Source organism: Phaenicophaeus curvirostris, chromosome 3 (genome assembly GCF_032191515.1).
Source record: "Phaenicophaeus curvirostris isolate KB17595 chromosome 3, BPBGC_Pcur_1.0, whole genome shotgun sequence".
NCBI lineage: Eukaryota > Metazoa > Chordata > Aves > Cuculiformes > Cuculidae > Phaenicophaeus > Phaenicophaeus curvirostris.
Window position 1 is genome coordinate 14911316 of NC_091394.1, and position 27678 is coordinate 14938993.

The window sequence follows — 27678 nt, forward strand, 5'->3', positions numbered from 1 at the left end:
TGCCCCTTACTACATCATAAAGGAACAAAACCTCACTGTAGACAACTCACGTAAAATATTAAGCATTCAAAGAAAAGACTGATTTCTCACTTCTGTGGGCAAAACTATTCTGGATTATTTGATAACATAAAAATTTGTTAATATTTTATTATGGCAGTACTCTAAAACAAGAGAGAGGGAACAGTAGAGGAATAGACTTGATACCAGACCCATTTGTTATAAATCAGATGAGTTAGATATAACTCCAAAGAATCAACATAAATAAAAATATCATGAGGTACACCATTTTTTGGCCTTTTCCTGAATCCCTTATCTTGGAGAAAAAGTAATAAGTCTACAGTGCTATTCACTGTACAGGAAACCAAGGAGCTAAACCATCTCCCACAAGACATATTTAATCAATCTGAGACATATAGAGCAGGTGAATCTGTCTGTGCAAAACAAGGAAGAAAGATCTATTAACAGCACTAACAGTTCTCATGAACCCAGTTTTCAATCATTAATTTCACACTACAGGCATCAGAATTTTTATATCTTAATATTAGTTCAGCAGAACCTCATAAGACCTTTTTGTTCAGACCCTGCTAACTTTCAGAATCACAAGCTCATTCAATCAGAAAGACTTTATCCTGCCGTACTACTGAACGTGTTCTTGATCTGAAATAAGCAATTACTGAAAACATTGTATAAAATCTTTTCAGGGTAAATGTACTTCAATTTGGCCAATGGACCATGCTGGAGCACCACTTTTATATCTTGAAACCTTTATGACTGCTCCTAGAGAAATCAGCTTCCAGGCGTCACTGAATTTAGCTTAAACATCCGTCCCTACTAAAGGAAAAGGATGGAGGGAAAAAAGCCCTAGCTAGATCCTATGAAATAATTTTGCATCCTTTGCAATTGGAACATGTCTGACTATTACTAACCCTTTCTCCTCTCTGGTTTCCAGTTTTACCAGGAGTAGCACAAACATGTCAAGGCTCAGCGAACACAACAAATGGAATACTGTTGTGTCATTCACAATATTATTGTTCTTATTTTTCTCTACATGTGATGGATTAGAGGACAACTGGAACATGCAGGCAGCCTGTTCTACCTATAAACATTGTGGACACATGCTGAGAAGCTGGTTCAAGAAGAAAAAAACTCCCTTGCTAATAGTAAAAGTTCAGTGTAGCAAAAATAACAATGTTAATAACTCACATTTCCAAAATAGATGCACAAATTTCATGCAATAAACTTCTAATTTAATAAAAGATATTCATAAAAGTATTTAATAAGGCAACTACAGGGAAAAAAGCAGCAGTCTCTCTTGAAGCTAGTGTGTACAAAATTAATAATTTCAAAAACATTACATTTTTCTGATGTTGAAACTACATTTTTAATATACATAGGACATCAGGAAAGCACTAATTCAAAGCAAGTATTAATGTCTGATTTAAACTGGGCCACACTGACTGAGGGCAGTTTATATGCCAGGAAAGGTAAATATGCTCATTATCTCTTTTTAAGCTATACTTCAGAATCCAACATCCATGGAAAAATGAGAAACGTTTTCAGTAATTATTATAAGGATGAAAGAATGCATAGCTACTATACTGTTCTTTTAAATTAAGAATATCATTTTGCTTATTTTCAGAATTGATACAGTTCAATATTGGGTTTTGAGAAACAACATAATCCTGCCCAAAGAATTTGAATATGGCAGTTCAAGGTAGACAGCCTTATTCAGTGGTAAACAGCATGTTAATTTTCTGTTCCTCAATGAGTAGTTTCAGAATCATTATGTTACTCAATTCCCAAATGTAAGTATTCTGTGGAATATTACAGCATTGACAATTATGATTCAGCAGCCTGATATAACTGAGTATATTCACCCAGCATTTACACAATTAAACATGTGACTCTTGCTGATGCTAGTGGAAAAATCAATGGATGATTAATATGGAAATGCCAACAACATATTGAGAGGACTGAAAATGAATTGCTGACAGCAAGGAATACTCCAGGAAGATATAACAGTGAGAAATGGACAAAAATAGCAGTTATTCTTTCTGAACTTTATTGACTATCAGGAAGGAAGGTTTACACACTGACTAAGGGAAAAGAAAGAACCTACAATGTGTCATAGAAAAATAACAGCTGTAAGAAAAAAGCTTTTAGAAATACAGGAAATAAACTGACTTTTATAGTATTTATCTGGAATAAATGCAGCCATAGCTCAGAGGAGAAAGTATGATTTTTATATAAGAAAATAGGATTTGCAATGTCTCATCACACGTAACAAAGTTACAGTTTTTATACACTTTTATATAAATGCTCACTTTAAGACACTTGTTTTTCAAAGATGTCCATATATTTATAAAAGGATTTGAGTGTTATTTTTCTACCTACAACACATCCATAAACTGATTCTGGAAAACTTGTTAGTTTTTCATTTTTACTTGTACTACAACTTCCTTGGATTTGCATATTCTCCTCAAAATCACTTTGACTCAGTGGAAGCATAAAAACTATAATGTTGAGATATTAAAACATAAGTCAGTGCTTTTAATTCTTTCCTATCTGTGTAAAACATTTCTTAAACTTTCAAATAATTGGATGCCAACTCTCTAGAGTCACCTGGGAACACATCTTCAGGTGGTGGAAATTCTTACTGCTTGATTCAAGTAAAATTACAAGAACTGAATATTTGTTCTGAAATATAAAAGATAAGCAAAATACAGCAATACCAAACATTTAGGCCAGTGGTGCACAGCAAACTTGATAAAGCATCCTTATATATTTTTTCTGTCAGTAATTACTGATAACTTTCTACATCCAAAATGTTTTACAACAATCTACGTCAACTGTAGGTGGTAGGAATGATATCTGGCAAGGGACATAAAGGGCAAAAAGAAGGACTCCTTCAAGTTCATCAGTAATAGAAGGAAGACCAGAAAAAATGTGGGCCTATTGATGAATGAGACCAGTGCTCCGGTGAGGGAGGATACAGACAAGGCAGCATTACTGAATGCCTTCTTTGTTTCTACCTTTACTGTTAAATCTGGCTCTCACGAATCCTAGATACAGGAGGAAAGAGAGAAAATCTGGAGAAAGGAAATCTGGATCTGGTTAGAGATCATTCAGGTAAGCGGGACACCCACAAATCCACATGCCCTTACGGGGTTCTGAGGGAGCTGGCTGCTTTCCATCATCTTTGAATGATCATAGAGAACAGGAGAGGTGCCTGAGGACTGCAGAAAAGCCTATGTCACTCCAAAAGAGCAAGAAAGAGAACCCAGGAATCTACAGGACAGTAAGCCTCACCTCCACCCCGGAAAGGTGATGGAACAGCTCATTTTCTTTGTCATCTCCAATCTTGTGAAGGAAAAGAAGGTTATCAGTTGTAGTCAACATGGATTCACCAAGGGAAAATCATGCTTGACCAATGTGATAGCCTTCTATGATGGAATAACTAACTGGGTGGGTATATGAGGGGGTAGCAGTGGATGTTGTCTACCTCACCTTCAGCAAGGCTGTCTCCCACAACATCCTTATAGGTAAGCCTCAGAAATGTGGGTTAGATCAGTGGACAGTGAGGTGGATTGAGAACTAATTGGATGGCAGAGCTCAGCAGGTGGTTATTAGTGGTGTAGAGTCTAGTGGGAAACATGTAGTTAGTGGTGTCCTCCAGGGATCACTTATGAGCCCAATCTTGTTCAACTTAATCATCAATGACGTGGATGAGAGGACAGAGTGTACCCTCAGCAAGTTTACTGATAACACAAAACTGGAAGGAGCACCTGATACACTAGAAGGCTCTGCCACCACTTAATGAGACATGGAGTGTCTGGAGAGTTGGGCAAGGATGAACATAAAGAAGTCTGACAAGGGCAAGTACAGAGTTCTGCACCTAGAGAGGGACAACCCCCTGCACCAGTAGAGGTTATGGGTTGACCTGCTGGAAAGTAACTCTGCAGAGGAGGATCTGGGAGCCCTGGTGGACAACAAGTTGACAATGTGCCAGCAATGTGCCCTTGTGGCTAAGAAGGCCAATGGCATCCTGGGGTGCATCCAGAAGAGTGCAGCAAGCAGGTCAAGGAAGGGCTATTAGTATTGTGTCCTAGGAAAATTAAACAGGGATGTAAGGATGAAAAGAGATTCCATGCCATAATCATATTAAAACTACGTGCAAGCTGACCCAGCTTAAATCAGTTTCTCCCTCTCCAAAAGTAACTTGCCAATTTTTACTACTGGCAGAGAGCAACTCACTTGAACATGGAGGCACATCTAAGGATATACAAATACATCAAGAACAGTAGAAAAAAGTGCTATAAATACACACTTTGCCAGCCAATACTCAGTTTTCTTTATGGAATTATGACAATAAACTGCTTTGCACTAAGGAAGGTCTAAAATTTACAAGTATGATTTCAGCTGAGTTCCTGGCTTAGGCTTAATGAACTCCTCAGCATATTTGACCCATCTCTTCATTTCAGGTGGTGAGTACTGCATCACGAACTAGCTTCTTCTGGTAGGCAAGGTCTTTATTTTATTACAGGCTAGGAAGATTTGCAGACTGATGTGAAGGATTCATACTCAGGAAGCATTTGAAACTCTCAAGAATCAGAGGACATCAGGGATGACGGCAGGCAGCCCATCACACACGTGGTTTGGCTGCCAGGTAGTCTTACCTTAAGCATGCTACAAGGGACTGTGGGGAGGAAGGGAGGAAGGAGAACTCTGTGCATTTAGAGAAATATTTTTTCTCCCTTTTTCATGAGCATGTCATAGATTTCAAGAGAATATTTTACAGTGTTGGAATTGTAATCTAAGCAAAGTGTCACAGAATCATAGAATCATTAAAGTTGGACAAAAAATTCTAAGACCACTGAGTCAAATCATCAGCCCAACATCACAATGCCTACTAAACCACATCCCAAAATGCTGTATCTACAAATTTTTTTAAGATCTCCAAGGATGATGGCACCACCGCTAACCTGGGCAGGTCCAATGTTTCACCCCTCTTTCAGTAAAGAAATTTTTCCTAATATCCAATTTGAACCTCCCCTGGAGCTACTTGAGGCCATTTCCTCTCATTTAATTAGTACCAGAGTCAGGCCTCCCTGACAGTGAGCCATAGGAAGCTAAGAAGAGTTGTATATAAATACATATACACACACATTCATGTCTGAAGGCTGAGGTCACTGTTCCATGAATCCCTGGTTAACCACTACTGTCACACATACTGCTACACAGTAGTGGCCCTTGCATCATGCAGAGTAAAAGAATCAAAGCCATTTCAGTCTGCTGATAAACTGAAAAATTCCAAAGTGAAAGAAAGAATACTTGTTTTTTTCATTAATTTATATTTGCATATATTCATATATATATTTAAGCAGAAATGTGGTTTTAATTCATGTGAAAGAGTACAATAAAAAATCCCCAACAAAGAAATCACATCTTGTTATAGCACCAGATATTTCTACTTTCATCTTTTTGATGGCCCTCACCTGATTAGAAACATTTTTTATGTTAATAAGGAAGATCAGAGTGCGTGATCCAGCAGAATAGGCCACAGAATTTTAAGAATTATTCTATCCAGTGACATAAATATCATTGGAAGGCTTTTCTGAGCCCTAATATTTCTGGTAGACAAAGAGCTGTAGGACCTGGGAGCTGTGATGACTCTACCGGCCAATAGATTAGAGGGGAAGACAGGATGCATGGGTAACGCAGAGGATTTGTGACTAACAGGAGACATCAGAAAAAAAAGAGATGGATAAATATGTGGCTTCACCTCCTTGCAGGAGGCATCAGGGTCTGAATTTGCTTGTTAAGAATGTCTACCCTAGAAGGAAAGAAGAGTTTGTATATTTACTGTGAACCACTCACGTACTTTTCATTGTCTGAATGAACAACATCTAACCATTCCTTATTATGCAGCCAGATTGAGAGATTTTGGTGTCAAAAGTTAATAGATATACCCATTCGACATCTGTTTTTTATTGAAGCTGATTTTTTTCAAAAAAACATATGACAAGTAACAAAGGTATGCTAGGAAATGCCTTCTTTTTGTACTGGAAAAACAGCAAGATGAAAGCTTAATCCTCTTTACTGCTAGTCCTATAAGCTTCCAATACCTAAATTGTTCGTAATCCTCTGAGTTAAATAAAAACAAAAGCAACTGTAAGTGAAACTGAGTTTTTTTATTAATTACTCCTTTTATGAATCATTTTACTACATTTTTATTAATTACTTCTTCGTCTAATCAAAATCCTCAAATGTATTATTCTCCCACCCCAACGTATCTAATTTCCTTCCCAGCTGACAACTCTATCCACTGGTTACAAATGTGTACTACTGGAACATCATACTTAGATCATCATATTGTTGGTTAAATCTTGTTCATCACAGTTTACACATGCTGAATATGTTGGAAAAATCTAGCTTGAATTTACTGATGACTTTACAAGGCACACAGTTATACTGGTGTTAAAAAAACTAGTTGTCTAGTTTTAAGAGAACTAAAATGAATACATGAATGCAATAAAAGATTAATTCCTCAGAATAGTCTATTAGATTAATTGATTAAAATTAAACTATACAAGTTTTTGTTTTATTTTGCTATTAAGATCATGCTCCAGCTCAAATATTAGCTATGAAATGTAATAACAAGTTCCTGTCTGACTTTTGGTTTTGTAATTTTCATAGCAAATAGTGCTACAAAATTTAAAATAATCAGGAAATATAGTCAACATGACGAATGTGATGAGGCAGATAATTGTAAGTTACAACTGAGCCAGCTGCTATCTGTCATCAAAGCCAGACAGAAACTGAAAGATAGCTCTCACCAGTAACACAGGGTAGAGATTTTGTTGACTAGCAACACTTACCATAAAGGAAAGACACACAAATTCTTTGTAAACTGAGGTCTACTGAAATACTCACTGTTTTCATTACAGGAGGAAGCAACTCAGTCCTTAATGACATGCCCGTAAGCTTTAGGCAAACAATAGCAGATGTATTTCTTTAACAGATCCTGTTCAACAACTAGTAGACTGCCAGCTAGCATCTCTCCATTTTCTGTAATGTTGTAACGTGCTGCTTGAAATCCCCCTCATCTGTCCATAAGATTTTCATTTACACATCCTGAAAAGGATGTCACCAGGGTCTTCTCCCTAAAGCCTTAAAAGATCATCATCTGAAAAAAAAAAATGTTTGTACTTGAGATAATGTCCCTGTATGTTCAGAGCAGAAAATATTTGAGTACCATAAATTTTATGCTACGAAGTGTCACTTGAGTTTCCCTTTGTTCTGGTGGTCACTGTTTATGTAAAATAAAATCAGGTAGAACATAGGGCACCTTTGTTTCCTCACTCCCACTACAGTCTTAATAGACCTCAAGCTGAATTTTCTCTTCTTCTTACAAGTATTCTCTTTACATGAGCGCTTTAAGCTTCCCTACATTTATCCACTGAAGATTCTCAAGCAACATTGGTGGATCAATTTAAGAAAATTTAAACTGCGTTGCTTGCATCATCTCTCTGGTGCAGATTGAGAAAGACATTTCTAATAGTAAAGAGTTTTCTGATTCTCTCATTCTGAATCCTTTGTAACCACAAAAACTTACTTTTTATTTTACAGAGGAAAAAAGAGATTTTAAGATGTAGAAATATTGCACTCGCAGTGTCCTGTAAGCTGTAGAGTTTCTTATCACAGAAAGATTTATATCCCATGATCTCAAAGATGCATTGTGTTTTACAGATACTATTGCAGCTAGGAGATGGGAATGGTAAGTGGTTCACCACATCTGCAAAAGAGAGATAACTTGCTTGCTAAGTATATTTATGTGCAAAGTAATGTATCATATTAATCACTTCCAGGCTCAAGGAGAGATTTAAGAGAGCTTTCACCTAATACGTATCATCACTTGTACTATATTGTATAGTGGTAGGACGTACATTGAAAAGATCTTGTGTGTGTGTGTGTGCGTCTTCTGCGCATGAATGTCACCCATGCAAATTCACGAATGGTTTTCTTGGAAAGACAGTAAGGGCCAGAGGAAAGTAACTAAAACCTTAATTCTGAGCCTTTGTGGTTTGTTTGCTTTGCTTTGCTTTTGGTTTCTTTTCTCTAGGAAAATATTCACCTGCTTATTGTTCTCTGAAAACACTAAATCATCTTAAATGGGAAAGAGGTTTGCAATATATTATCTACATGCCTAAACAAAATGTGGTTCGGGCTTGGGAATGTTGTAAGATTATAATGAAATCCTTCCTTTCAGTACTGTGAAAATATTCTGTGATTACGATTTTTTCCTGTAAATAGGAATTTCTAAATTTAAATGAGTAACATTTCAACAGTAATAGTATGATAAGACCCTCATGATTTTGAGGGATTTAACAGTAACTGGTTTGTACATAAGCTTGCTTTACAGGAGAAAAGGATTTTCTGCAATTACCTGTGGATCCTGCATAAAAAAGAAAAGGGAGACTGACACTTTGTCATTGAACTCCTAATTCTGACAGTGTGTTCTCTCAGCTTTTTTTTTGTGGGGTCAGTCCTACTCCTGGGTGTGCTGCAGCAGTCCCTCTTAAAAGCTGTAAACAGATAAGATCAATATTAGGCAGCAAGGAGGGGGGATAGTGAAGATACCTCAGACTCAATGAAAATGGAAAAGTGATTTTTTGGTTAATACTGCTATTCAGATGTCCAGGTCAGATAAGAGAATTTAGGTTTTAAACTACTTCAACAGTCGAAGAGTGCATGTCCTAACAGCAGGGCAATGCTCTTCCTGCCAGAACCTCCAAATGTTTTGAAAGTCCTTCAAGAAATCTGTCTGAAGAATAATTTGAGATAATCTGTTCTCATTCAGTCACAAAGAGTTCAGGGTTTGGGTTTTTTTTGTTGTTTTTGTGGGTTTTCTGGTGTGGGGGTTTTTTGTTCGTTTGTTTGTTTGTTTGTTTTATTTGCAACAGTGGATCAATTGGGGAATAAATTTCCTTAATTCTTTCTTTAAGATGTTGATTTTGATCATGTCAGCTTTTGCAAACCACTTGGTTTATTCTCTCCCAGCTCATCCCACAAGCAAAAATTACTCCTAGGAGATGAAATGAGAATGAAAAAAACAGTGATAGAAAGAAGAAAAGTTGAGGAATGCTGTCCTAAGTCCCTGGATGTAAAGCAGAGACATCGTCTTGTCACTGTGACTTCCAAGAAGCTTTAAGCATGTCAAGAGATGTGAGATCTTTAGAGAAGCCCATAGAAATTACCACTATGAAATTTCAACCATTTCAAAGCACTCCTATGACAAACTAAGTCCCTGCTGTGGTGCTAATAGCAAAAATGCAAATATTCCTACCCATTGAGCAATATTTACGGTTAAATTAGATAAAGGAAAAGTGCCTCAAACTAGTTTTGGAAACAGATTTTTGGCACCTAGTTGAAAACCTCAAGGAACACTGACTAGAACAGTATTTTTCACTGAGTGCTTCTGAAAGGCCAGTAATAAGGAGCTTAAATTTTAATAGACAGTTCTTTACATCACATACCGAGAAACACATCTAATACTACAATATAAAAGAGGTTGTAAAAGTGGTTCAACTTTAACTTTTGAAAGAACTTTAAGTATAAATTCTGCTGTGACTAACCTTATCTACTTTTTGCCTTGTCTTTCCCTCATACCCACACTGGAGTTCCATAACTTTATACTGACTATATGAGTCTGGGAATATAGGGATATGATGTTTTGAACTGAGATTTCTTGGTTATATTTTTTCTGTTTTACCAAATTCAGTCATTAGCTTTTCGATTAAAAAAAGTACAAATAGATAACAGCTGTGCACCAGAGCTTTGGCTAAGTACAACTAAGAACTAATATTCCAAAAACCTCCCCTAGACAGAAACAGATAAAATAGTACCATCTTAAAAATACTTTCTTGGAAAATAACTTTTCTTTTTGGATAAGGAGATTGGATAGAGAAGTGTGGAGTGGTGTCTTTTTTGCTTTATACCTTTACAGAAGTATAATTTCTAAGACAGGATAGACCTTTGGAAGTTGAGATAGGCAAGTGACATAAAATAGAAAATCAATTTGAATGATGAAAAAATATTTGGGAAAAAATAATGAGAAATTAGCCTTTTAAAACAGTTTTTACTTGCTTAGAAAAGAATTTAAAATACATTAGAGTAAATGTCAAAAGCTGAGCTGAAGAAGAGATATCGTTTCTGAGCTTGCAAGTACAGGCCTCTCAGCTGTTAAAGTCTCTCTTAGGAAAAATATCATATCTTATTGTACTAATATAATAGAACCAGTGCCTAAAGTTTGTGATTGATTTCTATATAAAGGGTTTCAACCCCATATTCCTGACAGCAGCATTAATGTTGTAAAGGATTACAGCTTTACAAACTTTCTTTGACAAAGACACACAGTAGAAAATAATGATATGATTTTCACATCCATCATACACCATGTAATGCCACAGAAACTACTCTCTACTTTCACAGTATTTAGAATCATAGACTCATAGAATCACCAGGTTGGAAGAGACCCATCGGATCACCGAGTCCAACCATTCCCATCAAACACTAACACATGTCCCTCAGCACCTCGTCCACCCGTCCCTTAAACTCCTCCAGGGAAGGTGACTCCACCACCTCCCAGGATACGAATACGTTTGGGGAACTCACATCTGGCTGTGGTGACCCCCCAGCCGCTGACTTGTATTTGTAAAGGTTTAGCCTTGGCCAGCCTGATTGGTAGCTACACACAAGTAGTTGTGCTGGTCCCACAGTACAATTCCAAAAGGATTCAAGAAGTCTCTGATGATACATTGGTTGAAGAAACTTTCAAATTATAAAAACTTTGCTATTTTAAAGACTGGTAAAATTAAAAATTATTAGTACTCTTCAAAGATGTATAAGAAACAATGAAATAGCTGTTCTCATTGTTAAGAATGGGCAAAGTTCTCTGGCTTACCAATTGAAAAAAAAAAAGATGATGGATAGCTGCCAGACTAAAATTAGATGACTTGTAGTTATTATTTAACATATAACCTTTAGTCTGAGTTAATTGTGTCATCTTCTGTACTTCGTCTAACCACATAATAAATGGCAATTATGTGTTCCTCGCTGAGAATGATTTTAATCTACCTTTTGACCAATAGCAAATCTCCATCATTGTTTTCTAGCACATTTTGAAGTTCATCATAAAAGAAAAACCTCAGCCTTTTTGACCTTGGAATTTACTATAGCCATTTTGAAAGATGCTTACACTGTAGCTTCTTTACTTCAATACCTAAGTCAAAGCCATCATTTTTTTCTTTCCCTTATCTTGAGAAATGGGCTAGAGAAATTAATTTCCTGTACTATTGATCCAATTCTAATTATTCATCAAGGTGCTATTCACTTACAAGATGTGACTTGGCCTGAAAGCGATCCAATAAAAAGATGCAAGAAAAATCATCCAAAATTTAATTCCAAACAGCAATTTGAATCATTTATTTTGATGAAAGAGATTAAAAGAAATGGGATGGCACATCCTTAAATCCTGTTTCTGATTGTTTACTATAGAACTGAAACCAGGAAAGGAAAAATGGAAGGAAAAAAATAAGTTTTCAGAGCAAATTTTGGGAGAAAGAGGTTAACACAGAGAAGATGAATTAATGAAAAGCAGAAATTGCTGCAAAACTTAGTAATGCAATGAATTGGGGAAACTACTTTTATATTAAAAATCCTTGTTTCAATTAAGCAAAAAAACATTAAAAGTCAATATTTCCATGAGATTGTTTGTAAAGAAATAAATTTAATAACAGTTAAATACAATTACTGCATTTTGCATATGAGTTTACAGTTTATGTCTGTTAAATATCAACTTAGAGAAGCTATGTTACCGAATGTCCATATTAATAATAGTGTATATTTTAGAAACCTTAGATAAATGTAAAAGTTTCATTGTAATTATTATGAAAACCTAAATAATACAGGTCCATTTTGCTGAAATGGGGGATCAGAGAATCTTGCAATACTTGATCCAGGGATTTGGTACTACCTTGAGTATTAGTTCAGCTGGAAAGAAGTTACTTTCTTCCCTGTAGGTTATTCTGCACAAGAGAAAGAATTGCAGTTACTCTGCAAGAAGATAGAGGAAGTAGAATTTTTCTCTTCTTTTTATTGCAAGTTACATTATATTGCTAAGATAAGCATATGAAATTCAGATTTTGGTAAATGAAAAAGAATCCTTACTGGGATATACAGTAACATAAAGGGCTACTTGCCCAGAATGAGTGAAATGATGCTCTGGGAGGCTAATGAAGCCAGTTACATGACCAGCATGCAGGTTCTAGAAGAGCTACGCACTAAAGACCAGAGAAGAGAAGGAACTGGAAGTACTGAACAGATTTCAAAACAAATGTAAAGCAGGAAGAATGAACAATGTCTGAGCTCTAGGAAAAAATGTCAGGACTAGCACATGGTATAGGGAACCTGTAGTTTTTAAAATGGTTTGTAAGTCAATCCATAGCTTTGGTGAGATATTTTGTCCCCTGAAATGCAGAGAAAAGAAAATTTCAGGATATCTATGTTCAGCCTCAAAGATAAAAAAATACATTTGAAACTACTTGACACAACCTACGTATCATGGACATACCTCTTGATTTTCTTTGTTTTCAAAAGAATAGAATCTCATTCTATATGTAAGTTTAATGGATCCCTTAACTATGTCAGAGATTTTATGAGCATAAACACATATTCTAAAATATCTTGTAATTATTTTCAGGCGTTCCACAGCCAACTGGAACGTAATGAATCATATGGCATGGAATAATCTCCACTATCTTTTATCTTTGTTTAGTTATACTTCAAAAAGAACAAATCAACACACAAAATCTGCTCCAAGTTTCTTCAATGATACATGTAGTAAAATTATGAAGGCAGTATTAAGATTCAGCTTTTGAGGTATTCATACATACGGAATATTGATGCCTTAGATGCCACTTAGCTCTGCTTTATTGTGTCAGTCTTCTTGTGTATGAATGATAATTCATCAAATCTAATGTGTTACAACAAAAGTATAATGATATTCTTTGTGAAATAAAGTGCCAATCTCTCTGAATTCAATCTATATAGGGAGGAAGAAGTTTTCTGATTTCCAAGTTTAGAGTCCTCTTTGGTGTACCACTTACATGAAGAGGTTTGGGTTTGGGTTTTTTTGCTGTTGTTCTGCTGTACTATTCTATCTACATGATTATTCAAGAGTTGGATGTCCAATACAAACATTAATCCATGCAAAAAAAAAAAGAAAATGCCTAGAAAACACTTTTTATTGCTTTTGAGAAAAAATGTAAACCAGATGCATAAGATAAATAGATTCGACTTATTTCCCTTGTGGCTGGATGTAACCAAGAAGGTAAAACAAAAGAACGACCTTCATATTTGTAAGATGGTGCATTTTCAAATACCTATCCTGTAGAGTGGAGACACACACTTTTACTTTCTCAGATAATTTAATTGGAAGTGAAGAATTTCTCAGTATCCTGATATGAAAGGGAAAGCGCATTTTTGTTGCCTTTCTAAGCCAATGTTCTCCTTTTCTTTTATTTGCAGAAGAGTCTTCCAAGATTTCTGGATGTTACCCAGAAAGATATTTAGTAGATCATAAATTTCACAACTCAGTTTCTAACCTTTTTAAAGTCACATGACATATTCTGCATCTTCATTTTTTAATTTTACCATTACAAATCTGCTATCAGAACAGCTTAGGGCTTTTCTAATTCACATTACATCTACAACTTATGTTACATCTTCCAGTGTGTAGTTATTGCAACTTTAAGAAGTTTATTGGCCTTTTCCTGAAATGTTTTCTCTGCCAGAAGGGGCAGGAAAGTCAACAGAGAGAAAGAATCTGATCTTCATTTATGTTTTTTTATGAAGCAAACCAAACTACTAGAGTGGTTGAAAGTGCAAAGTTCATCACAAAATGAATATGTGATACAGTGGTATCCTTAAAAAATACGTAAATTTAAAGGGGGATCTGCTTTGGGACTATGTTTATTATTCTAAAGACACAGATATCTTAAGAACAACTATGTTTATTATTTTAAAGACACAGATATCTTAAGAACAAGAATTTCCTCCTCAATTCTTCTACAAGGAGTAGAAAAATACTCCAAGAGAAATGATTGATTAGCCAGCTTCAAGGAAACTTCACTGAATGCAGATGCTTTAGAAATATATATTGGAATGAAGAAATGAAGACAGAAAAGAAAGGGTTTAACTTGCACTGTTTGGTTCTTCTGCTGTCTTTTTCTGGCTTATGATGAATGACATTTATTAGTGAGACCCAAGTTTTCTCAACACCCACAGTTGCATCAATACCTCTGGCTAAGGATGACGTGAAGAAATAAGTGCTGATATCTGTGATGGATTTCTGTTCTTGTAAGATGCAGGATAAATATAAGCACCTACTTAGGAGGGGACATTCATTCCTAGGTGTGTCTTTCAACTCACCTTTAAATCAGGCATCCTGGATCATCACAAAGAGTTCAATGTGTCACTGTGTTTGGTTTTGGATGAAACTTTCCCTGGAAGTCTTCATTGCAATATGCTAGGTTGCCTTTTTCTGATTCTTCACATACACAGGGCTTATATAAGAGATTTACTTTCTAATGTTGCAATTCTGACAGATTATATTAGTGGTTTAGGATGGACCTGTTGAGGGCCTTAATACTCTTCACTTTTACACCGAAAAATCAATACTGGAGATGCTTTATTAGGGATTTCTAAGTGATTTATTCTTACTAATTAACAAAGTTGCAGCCTCTGCTTCCAATTGTTTTCATGGCTGAGATTTCACCTGTGTTTCTGCAAATAAAGGAATTTGGCTAGTAGAAAAATAACTGAATGGAAGTGCTCTCTGCTTAACACACAAGGGGTGCGAACAGAAAATGTAGAGAAATGGAATGAGCACACACACACAAAAAGGCAAACCCAAAACTAAATTAAAGATGCATTTAAAAAGCACAAAATATTAATATTTACAATTCTCCTAACTATTAATTCTGAATAACTGTGACTGTGTTTATGTGGATGAACACTACTCACTATCAATCAGCATCAACCATTTTATAGGATGTTAACTAGCCACAACTTGTCAACAACCATAGACAAAATGCGAAAGAAATAATTATGTCTTGACATTAATGGCAACAAATTTCAAATCATTTAGAGAACAATCATGCTACTTGGCAGTTACTGATTCAATTTACTGAATATTACATTCAAAATTATATACATTTTCAAAATTATATACATTTCCAAAATTGTGTTGGAAAGCTCTAATATAAAATCATGGTTTTTTGTGGGTTTTTGCCTCTTAACTCTAGAGGCTGAACTCAAATAATTTTATTTCTTTATTTAATAAGTATGGTACAATAGTCACCTCCTGGAACAAACAAGTTCAGGTTGAAATGCTTTAAAAGATTAACTAAGGTAGAAGACTGTAAGTGCCTGTAATCAATTATTAATTACATTTTTAAAAAGACATCTCTAGGTACCTTTCTTTTAAATGTCAATCTCTGACAAACATACAGACTTTTTCATGGTTTTCTGGGAAGGCAATGGTAGCTTCCATGCTATGTTGAACACTTACTTGAAACAGGGATCAGGAAAATAAATTATGACAGTTATAAATGCATAAGAAACTATGTCCTGGAGGGAAAAACTGCAAAGTTCACATGGTTTATAGCAAACAGGCAAAATTGATTTAAGGGTATTAAACATACTTAAAAGTTCATAAGCCCTGATAGGATGCAGCCACAAGTTCTCAAGGAGTCAGCTGATGTCACTGCAAGTCAATTCTGGTAATCTTTAAACAATTGTGGTGATAGAGAGAAGTGCCTAAGGACTGGAGAAAGGCAAATGCCACTCTCATCTTCAAGAAGGGCAAGAAGGAAGACCCAAAGAACTGCAAGCTATTCAGCCTCACATTGACCACTGGGTAGGTGATAGAGCAGCTAATCCTGGAATCCACTTCCAGGCAAATGAAGGAAAAGCAGGTGTTGAGGAGTAGTTAACATGTGTTCACCAAGGCGAATTCATACTTCACCAACTTGATAACCTATGAAAAAAAATGACTGGCCTGATGGGTGAAAGGAGAGCAGTAGATACTGTTTATATAGACTTCAGTAAGGCATTTGACACTGTCTATGATGAGATCCTCACAGAGAAGCTGATGCAGTATGAACAGTTAAGTTGATTGAAAATTGTTTGAACAGTCAGGCCCAGAGGGTGGCGATCAATGACACAAAGTCTAGTTGGATACCAGTAAACAGCAATGTACCCTAGGGGCCAGTACTGGGTCCAATCTTATTCAAGGTCTTGATTAACAATTTGGATGATGGAGTAGAGCATACCCTGAGGAAGTTTGCAGATGACACAAAATTGGAAGATGATATAATAAACTTGGGGTCATGCTGTCATCTAGAAGGACTTCAACAGGGTGGAGAAGTGGACTGACAGAAACTTCAGGTAATTCAGCAAAAAGAAGTGTCGATTTCTGTATCTGGGAAGAAACAACCACATGTGCCAGCACATGGCTGTCCTGACCAGCTTGAAAGCAGGTTTGCAGGAATGCCAGGTTTGCAGATACTCAAGATTAACATGAGCCAGAAATGGACCCCCACAGCAAATAAGTCTAATAGTATCCTCTGCTGCATTAGATGGAGGTTGCCAGGAGAGTGAGGGAGTGGAGGCCAGATTCAGGCTACACCTGGAGTCCTGTGACAGGGTCTGGAATCTTTAAGTACAAAAGAGACATGGACATATTGGAGAGAGTCCAATGAAGGGCCACAAATATCACTAAGGGACTGAAGCATCTCACATATGACTGAAGGCTGAGACATCTGGGACTGTTCAGTCTGAAGAAGAAAGGGCCTGGGAGGGTATCTCCTACACGTATACAAATAACTGAAGGCTGGGTGAAAAGAAGATAGATGCAGGCTATTTTCAGTGTTACACACTGACTTGATCTGAGGCAATACACAGAAACTGAAATACAGGAGGCGCCATCTGAACATCAGGAAACACTTTTTCATTGTGAGAGTGACCAAGCACAAGCACAAGTTGCCCAGAGAGGTTGTTCTGTCTCCATCCTTGGAAGTATTCAAAAATCGTCTGGACATGGTCCTGAGCAACCTGTCCTAGGTGCTCCTGCTTGTGCAGAAGGATTGGATTGGATGACCTCCAGAGATCCCTTTAATCTCAATCTTCCTCTGTTTTTATTATGCTGTGAAAGTAGTTTCTTGAATTATTAGCAGCACATAATTAACCAGTAATCACTGCACATATTTTCAAGAGCAATGTCTGCAATACAACAGATAAACTGTACTACAGAACACTTACAGACTGTAAGCAGTGACTTACAAATTGCTGAATAACTTCTGAAGCTAACCCCCAAAAGCTCTAATGGGCATACAAACCTAAGTGTACCTCACACACCTCCATATCCACAGCAGTTGTGAGTCACAGGCCCCTCCACCATGGCAATTTCTTCATTGCTTTTTAATCTTGCTGATGGCTGTCTTCTTCCAGCATTACCAGTTTTGAAGCATACATCCTCATATTTCAGACAGTTTTGGTGCTCCTGTCATGCGCGAGGGTTATGTTCCTGTATACCATACTATCTGCTGGTATGAAGGCTGTGTGGGCAAGGTGGGCACCTCACAACTGGTCACAGTGTTTATCCTTTATTTGCCTCTGTTGTACCTTGTCATAGTTTACACAGTCCCAGTAAAGTAACTTTTCATACAGGTGTGTATTCTTCAAATATATCATGTGATTGCCTTACTTTTTTTTTCCAAAAATGAGCACTTTATCAGAATATTAAAAAAAAATACTGTAGAATTTATACAGTAAACACAATGATTACCACAATTAGCAAACAGCAGCAGGAACAGCAGAGACAGCAGCTGGTTAGATGAGGTTTCAGGTACCTGAAACTCATGTTGGTGAAGTGCAAGGTAAAAACATTCCACCATATTACCTGAACTGCCTGTGACCCAGAAGAAAACAAACTCTCAAGGCCAAGGCAGGATCAGGTCTGATCACCTGTCTCCCTAGTGAGTGCTTTAGTGAAATACCTTCTGAAAAATTATGCCTGAAAAAAAATCGATCCTTCCCTGTAGAGTGCATTTTTGTCTTGTTGTCTTTACCTGACTTGTATCAAAGCAATGGAAATCAACAGTTGAACCTCACTAGCTACCTTTGAAAAATAAGCTCAAAAAGAATCTGAAAGCAGTGAATTGTGTCTGTCTGCAATTTTTAATCCACTGGAACTCATCAAGGCCAAGAGCTTGTAGGTCAGGATTCAATCTAGTAGAATTGCTAAAGGGACAAATTATTCTTCCATGCTGAAAATGTTAACCATAAAGTGCCACAATCCTTAACTATCATGTTGCTGCCCCTTATCTCGTGTGCTCAGAGGTTTATGCAGTGTACCTGGGTATGCTGTGTCTCCCAAAATTAACCACTTCAAAAAGCAATCCACAGGGCCAGCGTGTTGGGCAGGGGACCAAGCAAGTATTCAGCACTTAAGACTGCTGAGTGCTTGGAGTCTTGCTGTTCTCAAACAGCTGAACCTGCCTTGACTGAAAATGCAGCAGACAAAACTTTCTGAGGAGTCCTATTTCCCATCCTCATGGAAGGGCTCTGGTAGAATTTTTTATACCTGTTTTCTATTTTTATTGCTATTGTTTAAAACATCAAGACAATTTGTCTGGGGTGAGTTTTTTTTGCTCCTTCCCCCCTAAAATGACTGAAGCAGTTATGTTCACACACTGAGGATAAGAGACAGTCAGATGTAATTACTCCTTGAAGGTCCACTGGTGTTTGTAAAGCCCCCAATGCAGGAACAGATGCAGACAGTATTAAATGTTACAGGACGGACATGGATTAAAGAGGGGTAGCGCAAACTGTTTACTTCAGAGCCATTTTGGAGGCAAAGAAGCCTGGTCTTTGCTGATATCAATGCAGGGAAAAATTAAGAACTTAGCTGAAGTAACTTCTGCCTCCTCCTAGGCTTTCCTTTCCCCATTCCTGTATGAGTAAATCCATGACTGCACAGCTGGCAGATCCCGTGCCACCCCCACTCACAAAATCTGCCCTTTGATGTTTCAAAGGGAGATGCAAAGGAGGAGGAAGCTGAGAAAGCACCCTGGTCTCTGAAGCAGCTTGTTGTATGCCCTTTTAAACTGCTGAGGATTTTAAGCAGATTTAGCACTGAACCACTTCTCCTTGGTCGCAAATCTTCTGGGGGCAAAGACAGACTCAGCAGTTATGCCACTGAGGGGTATACTATTACCTGGACCATTCAAGGTCTTGCATCATAACTGTATGCTTCTCACCAATTCATAACCCGGAGAAACAATTTTTTTATGGGAAATATTCTTAAACATGTCTAAAGCCTGATGTACAAGAGTAATCCATTCAGGTAACAACTTCCTCCAGGCCAGTTATCATATGTAATTCAATAAGTCTGTCAAAATATTTATGGATATTAGTTTTTTTTCTGGATCTCTCCAAAATACTTCAAATATAGGTTTATCTTTCAGAGTTTACATCTCCTTAAAGACTATTTTATTGTATAATAAAAAAAAATGAATTATCTTATCATGGATATAAGTTTCATTTTAAAAGTTAATGAAAGTTGTATTGCAGTAGATTGCAATTCTGAAAACAATACATGTTACCAGTAGAAATATAATAGTTCTTGGTGCGAAGCATTAGGGTAATCTGATTAAACTTACCTTTATTTGTTTTAGAAAATAACGTAAATCCTTCTCAGTAAAATAATAGTGATTAACTGTACATTCTTTGTTGATGACCATCTAATCTATATTTCACAGAAGCAAGTCAACAAAGAAGTGAATTTATTTTTTTGAAAGGTATCTCTCTTAAATTGTATTTTTAAAAGTATCTGGGAATGTAATCATCTGAATTCTGGGAAATATTAGGCTAAGACTGATATTTTCTTCGCAGTTAAGGTAAGTATTTTCCACTTCGTAACACTTTTGGCTGACAGAGGTACTGCAATATCAAAATGATGGACAGTAACTATCTATTTATCGGTCCATTGGGAATTATGGACTTACAAAATTACAGTTCTGGGACAGGGAAAGGAAGAAAAATGAAAACTCAACAGCTTCACCAAATGCCAAAATCTAAATTATAGATTGCAAAGCCTGATTTTTTTCCAAATCCATATTGGCATGGAGCAAATAGAAAATGTATGAAGAAACAAAATCTTACATGGTTTAAGAGTATTTGGTTTTGTAGTGGACGCATCTATCAGTCAAAGTCTCCCTTTACAGATAGCATGCTAAGCAAAACAACCTCTGGGAGTTGGCAGGACAGCACAAGAGCTTCATGTTCTCTAGTTTTACAAAGGTCCCTGTACTGTTAAAGCTTGGATTATGAAAAACAAAATGAAATAAATCTATCCCCTAGTCTTGCCCAAAAACCCTTTAGGACATTACAAGAGATAAACTGTCAACATCAACAAGCACAGGAAGCAAGACAATGCTACTGTCATGTGCATTGCACAGAAGAACATGAAAAAGGAATAAGAAACTAGGAAAACTCTGGACAGCTGATACATTGCATGAGTATATTGAAATGTTTATATATAATAACCAAAAATCATTGGTACTTTGCATTCAATAATTCTTGTATGCTCTTTGGAAGTGTTCTTAATTACTACAAAATCTTATATTTTCATTAAAATTATCAAGTAATAAAATAAAAATGAGAGGTTTTGATATTTTCAGTGTAAACTTTTTAATCAAGATATAAGACGATTATTAAAAACTATAGCAGTACATGTGAGAAATACGAAGGAAAACTTGGAGCTTTGATACAATGTATAAAATGTCTATAGTTTTCTCTTTTTCCTAACAGAACTCTATAACTTTGTGCTGAGATTACTGTTTACTGTATAAATGAATAAGAATTGTACCGATACAAATAATGTTTGCTTCAGCTTTGATTCAACAATTTCTTGGTAAGTATCACTACAAAGGGCACATAAAGTCTGGGAGTTCTAGAGTGTTCTCACACCACTGAAAAGATCGAATTTAGTTTCCTCTCCCAAGACTGTTTTTCTCCTTATAATTGACTGTTCTTTTTTTCTAGTGAATGCCAATCAACCTCCTTAAGTCTTTAATTTTAATGGGTAAATTATTCTTCAAAGATTTCTTTTTCAGTTATGCAGGGTTTAAAAAATTATGCATAATGAACCTCCATAATCTGATGACAATTTAATTGAGAAATGGTCATTTTCAACATTTAATCTGCTTTAGGGAAAGCTGTTTGTAAGCATCACTGTTGAAAACAATGTTTCAGTCCTGTGCCGTCTTCTGATTTATCATGAAAATTTAAGTCTTGCATTAATAGTATTAATGTAAGATTAGAAAAAAAATATGTTTCCATAGACAGGGAGTATATCAGTTCTTGCACCATCGCAACATGTAAATCACAGTTATCCTACATCTTTTTAATATCTGAACTCAAGAAAGAAAAGTATATATGAGTTATTTTAACTAAAATTAATCTCATCATTACGTATTTCAAAAGGAGAAAAAAACCCTAAGGAACTAATTCCTTGAAAAGGACAAATTATAAAAAGAAAAATCCTAAGCCCTGCTTATTATACTTTGCGGCATATAACTGCCTGTTGGAAAAAAATGTATTTTCATAAAGAACTAACACACTTGAAAAAGATATGTCAATGGAGTAACTATAAACAATAAAGAAGAAAGTTTGATAGTATTTTTTAATTATTTATTTTTCAGAATAAAAATTGTACCCTTCATCTGATGGATCATCTCATCTCATCTCTCATCTTGATGAGAAGCCCAATGTGAGAGGAGAGGAGAGGAGAGGGGAGGGGAGGGGAGGGGAGGGGAGGGGAGGGGAGGGGAGGGGAGGGGGCCTCATCAATCTCTACAACTTCCTGAAAGGAGGTTGTGGAAAGAAGGGAGCTTGGAACTGTATGATCTGTAAGTTCCTTTCTAACCCAAACCATTCTATGAATCTATGATTCTATGAATCTAATGTAATAACAGTAATTTTCCTCTAAGCTCCCTAGAAAACAAACCCTCACAAGAGCAATCATCGTCCAAAATGCATTACAACTTACTCTTTGAGAAAATGTTTATTTTTTATATCAGAAGATAGTTTAAGGAACAGTAAATTGATATACAAAGCCTCAGATCTGAAACTAAGGCCTCAGATAGACTCCCTGTGAGAACTTTAAATAACTTCCAGATAGCTCTGCATAATAGCCCTGTTACCAGTGGAGTCTCGGAAGTTATAATAAAACTTACTGTACCTTTTGCATTGTTCAGTAAGGTAGCATGAAACAAATTTTACTCAATACTCTATAGTTTATTTTTCTGAGATAACTTACTAGAGTTTGGGAAAAGCACAACTTCAAATGTAAGTCGCATTTTTCCAGTTTTGCAGTAAGAATAGCTTCTTGAGCACACAAAACACTTGCCCTATAGAATCTGACTCTGTGATGTTGTCTAGTATAGTAGCTTTAACATCAAAGACAGACAACGAGATGGCAAAAAATCTCTGAGAAAGGGAAGAAGTGTTTCTCTGACACATATACGAAGATGATGAAGGAAGATACATCCACAACCTTTCCCTCATCCAGCAGCCGAGTCATTTTGTCATAGAAGGCGATCAGGTTAGTCTGGCAAGACCTGCCTTTTGTGAACCCGTGTTGACTGGGCCTGGTCACCCGGTTCTCTTGCATGTGCTTCATGATAGCACTCAAGATCACCTGCTCCATGACTTTCCCTGGCACTGAGGTCAGACTGACAGGCCTGTAGTTTCCTGGGTCCTCCCTGCGACCCTTCTTGTAGATGGGCAATTTTCATGAATATCTAGTAGCTTAGATATCTCAGTCTTCCAGATTCTTAACAATAATGCCTTGAAGTAACCTGAATTAATCTGATGTTTTCTGGATGCAACCTCCTTTGTAGTCTTAACAGAGACGAAAATGCTACCTATAATGCTTGAATTATAAATATTGTGACTGTATCTTTTCCATGATATTGTGTGCAAAACATTAAAATATATTTCTGGGGTTTTTTTAAATGGATCTGTTGAAGTAAAAAATTATATTTTTCACAATAGTAGGCAAAGCACTACATTTAAGACCAAGCATTGTAGTCTTCTAAAATTGTTTTCTTCTGCACAGAATTTAACTTGACTGATTAAAAATTAATGCTTTGATTGTATGTGATTTTTTAAAATTAATTTAACTCAGTTAAAAGAATAAATACGTACATCCCAAGCAAAACAAAAACATATCTTTTTTTCATGGTTTATTTAAATAACTTTAACATACAATAAAAAATTATTTGCCCCAGAGATTAAAAGAATAGAGTGATTTCAAGAAGGTCCATATAAACACTGAGGATTTAATGCCAAAATATATACCTACTCAAAACAGATGAAATTCAGAAATAATTTGAGGCCAAGTTCATATTTCTCTTAGTATTTGCTCATATTTCTGAATCTTCTGTGATCAGTCCAAAACATAAAAGCTCATCAAATGCCATATAACAAAAAAAGAAATTATAACAATCTCATTTCTGAAATGCTTTTGGAGTTTTGATTGGTGTTGTGGGTTTTTTTGGGGGGGTGGTGGGGTACTATTTTTCCTTCCAGAATATCCTCTCATCCTTAAATTTTTCAGTGTATATCTGTATATCCTCCACCACCTGTTTAGCCTTCATGTTGCTCATATGTATGTTAGTAGCAAAGAGCCAATTTACTGTGGCTGCTGAGGTGTTATGAGGTGATTTATTATGACAGAACCTCCCCTGTGGCAGTCAATGTACATAAAAACATAATGGACAACCAATACCTCACACAGCTTGCTATCAAAGTAGGCAGAAGAAAAACAATGTTAGGTCAGAAATGTTCCTTTTTTGGGAGCACTTTGCAGACTTCTATTGAGTGGAGAAGAGATTAGTTAGAGCATGTCACTGACAAGGAATGAAGGAAACGAGTGGGAGCAGCAGAGACAGATATTGTAGGGAAGGAAATGAAGAGGACTGGAGAGAGATGTGAATAATGATAAGGAAGAGACTATGAAGAGAGTAGAGAAGAAGAAAAAGGAGAAGTCTGGAGAGAACAGAAGCCAACCCAATGCAAAAAAGTACAGTTAAAGCTGATAAAGCTTCCCTTTATGTACTAGCATCTTTGTTTTAGTTATTCCTACCACTGAGTAGGGTCTTTATTCAGCTCTTCCTTTTCATATCCTGTACTGTGTTGTTTAGGAGACTGTATGAGGATTGAGGGCTGCAAAGTAGGGTATGGCTAGCCAAGTCACAGAAATGTTGGCCAGTCATGCTGCTACTAGTATTGCAGTTATGTATTGGTCTAATTTTGTATAATCTGCTTTTCACACATTAACACACTGATTATTTCAAATACTTTTTTTTAGAATGAAGTTTTTAAAAGAACTTGTGCTCTTAAATCCTTTGGTATTCTTAAAGATCTCTTGCCATACTACAGCATGTATCTGATTTTCTTTTAACTCATTGGTTACTGATAAGAATAGCCTATAGAACTTCTGGTAGGCAGTATTAGCAGTATTTTTTCAGTGTATCTTCCCAATTTGCACAGACTCAAAGAAGTAATTGTGACTCCCTATCTCACATTCAAAAAAACTTGAAAATATGAAGAGAGGAACTAATAAAACAATACAACGTAGGCAAGACAGAAGAAAAAGAAGAAAAAGCTGTCCAGGTGATGAAATGGAGGCATACATTAGCATAAAAAAAAAGGTTTTATTGTATACAAGAACACACATGCTGATTCCAAGTACTGGGGAAATGTAACTACTGTTGGGGATACCCTCTATCATCAATAATGTTTATAGGTTTCAAGGCTTATTTTCCTAGCTTATTTTTCTGTTTTGGTGGGTTTGTTTTTTTAGGGGTGATCTCAGATCTCTTGCAGGTTTGTCAAGTGTCAGTAGTTTAATATATTTTTATGCTTTGAAATCAGACTGAGGGAACCAGAAAGACAAGCAAGGAAGTAATGATGAAAGAAAAAATAAATGATGATTCTCTTTCTCTTTAGGATCTTGTTGACATATATTACGGTAGAAATTCTAAAGACCTTGGTACACTTAGAGATGCTCACGTTGTTAACAGGCTTTGCTCTTTACTTGATACAAAACTTCCTCACAAAGTATAATTAAATGAATAACATTGTCCTAATATTTTCCAGACTCACATCTCTTGCGTAATGAAGAGAAGAAACATCAAGAGTGTGATTTCTGCTGGAAATAAATTTACAGGTTACTTCTATTTCACAATATCAAGAAAATTGGACCACCACAGTTTTCAGTAATTTGACAGATATTAGAGTAGAAGTGTGCTTGTTGCTTAGGGTTTGGCTGTGGTAACACCTTCATTATAAAGCACAATTTTCTAGCATTTAATGACTCAGATATCATAAAATTTTAAGATGTAGTTTGATGATTTTTTATAAGATGAATTCAGAAATGCTCAGAGCTGATAAAGCTAGGCAATTATTCATACTTTTGCAACTCAGGAATAGATATTAAATTAAATTAATTTTGAAAAATGTTTTTTATTCATTTTTTCATTGTAGTTGGTCACACAGTAATAAGGAAATGGGTAAGACTGGTAATATAACAAAACATATTCTATATACGTGCTATATTTGGATGTGATTCATAAAGGACGTATCCCAAAGTTTTACACTTATTCCCAGAAAAGTACAGAATTCTGCAAGTCAATCATTTCTTTTATATTAGTTTTTCAGCATATTTCCAGTCATTCTGAAAATCGAGATCCTGATATTTTGCAAGAAAATGTCTTTCTTCAATCTTTGTTTCAGTTTTACAGGGCATGGAAGGACTACAGTCATATTGCTTACAGTTGATGCTGTAAATAAGAGTGAAGAGAGAGAAATACAAGTGGATAAGATAATTCTGAACAGACAATAATCCTTAATCATGTCTGCTGAGTGGCAACCTCTCTGTCAGTCTGTAGAATAAACCTTCCCTAGCAATAAGTAGAGTTATAGGTGAGAAGATGCCTTCTAACCTTATGAATTCCTTTGAAAGTACCCTTTCAAGGGATATGTGATTAAGGCATGCCTAACATAGTATTTCTTTCCCAATACTGGACTAGAAAACATATTCAGCAAATTGCAATGTTATTGATGTATCCTGTGGTTCTTAACTCATAAACAAAGTTTTATATAAGCAGATTAGAAGAAACACTCATCATCCTTTCGGTGAAGGGTGGATTTTGATTGACAGAGCTGCCATTTCAATATGATGCCATAGTCCGAGAGAGTCCAAGACTTTTCTGAAGAAAACTCCACTGCAAATTATACCCACAGCTCAAAGATCTGATAATTCCACTGCACCTCCAGGATTAGACCCCTTTACAAAGCCAGAGGAAATAATACACATATAACACTGCTAATGTCAGTATGATGTCAGAGACATACTTTAGCTTGCCGTATAGATTTAAAGTGCAATTTATTATTGTAAATACATACAAAATATGAAAATACTGCAAAAGTTTCTAGAAGCTGAAAAAAAATAAACTAGAAGGGAAAAATAAACAAGTAGTCCAGAAAGAAACTGTGGATGAAAGCACAGTAATACTAAGAAAAATGTATGATTCTACCCAGTATGCTGATGACATAACACTTCTAATTTGCTTATTTACCAGTTACTGCATAATCCTGTGCATTGCTTTGTGACTATGGCTACATTAGGAAACAGTGAAAATAAGTAGAGCTAAGCAGTCAGCACAGAGGACACCACATCACACACGGCTATGTGGTTTCTTCTGGTGCTCCCACTGGACCACTGCCAAGGAGCATCTGCAGACCAGTAAGAGCACTCCAAGATACCCTTTTCCAGTTCAGCTCCGTATGACCTGCAACTGTTGCAGCTGTCGTGCTTTGGTTCAAGCAGAAGCAGGAGGGAAGAAAATGCCCCTCACTGGGTAGTTGTACTGAGCATGTACCACTGGAGAAGCTTTGAGCTGACAGAAAGATGTTATGCAGTTATCACACAGCTGCTAGAAAACTTCTGGACAGAACAGTGAACAGGAGACTTTCTTAATTCAAGAAAGAGATATGTAAACAAGACTCAGGGGTCATGCTGAGGATTAAACTCTGGAGGCACTCAGAAGGCCCATTTGAATCAGAAAGAGATCAAAAATGACTGTTCTAGAGAGCAAGGCAGCAGAAAAAAATAATCTTGCATCTGGAGAGTAAGCAAGAAGCAGGAATTTTTAGTGTTTTCTTTGCTGTTTTTATAGAAGAAACAAAGTTTTCCCTGGAAAAAAAATAGTTTCTTCTCCTATTTTTTTGTCATCTAATCAAGCAGATTTTTAGAGAAAGGAAGCTTTATTGTGGTCTTTAGGGTTGCCTGTTTTGTGATCAAAAGGTGGGGCAGATAAGTAAAGGGCCTACCTACCTGTAAACTACCTAGCTGGACCTTACCTAGCTGTAAACTACCTAGCTGAACCTTCCCTAGCTGTAAACACATCTGCTTCAATGGGCTGGGGATGTTGTAACCATTTTTTGACCTCAACTGCATGGCATGTAATACTGAACAATCCAGGT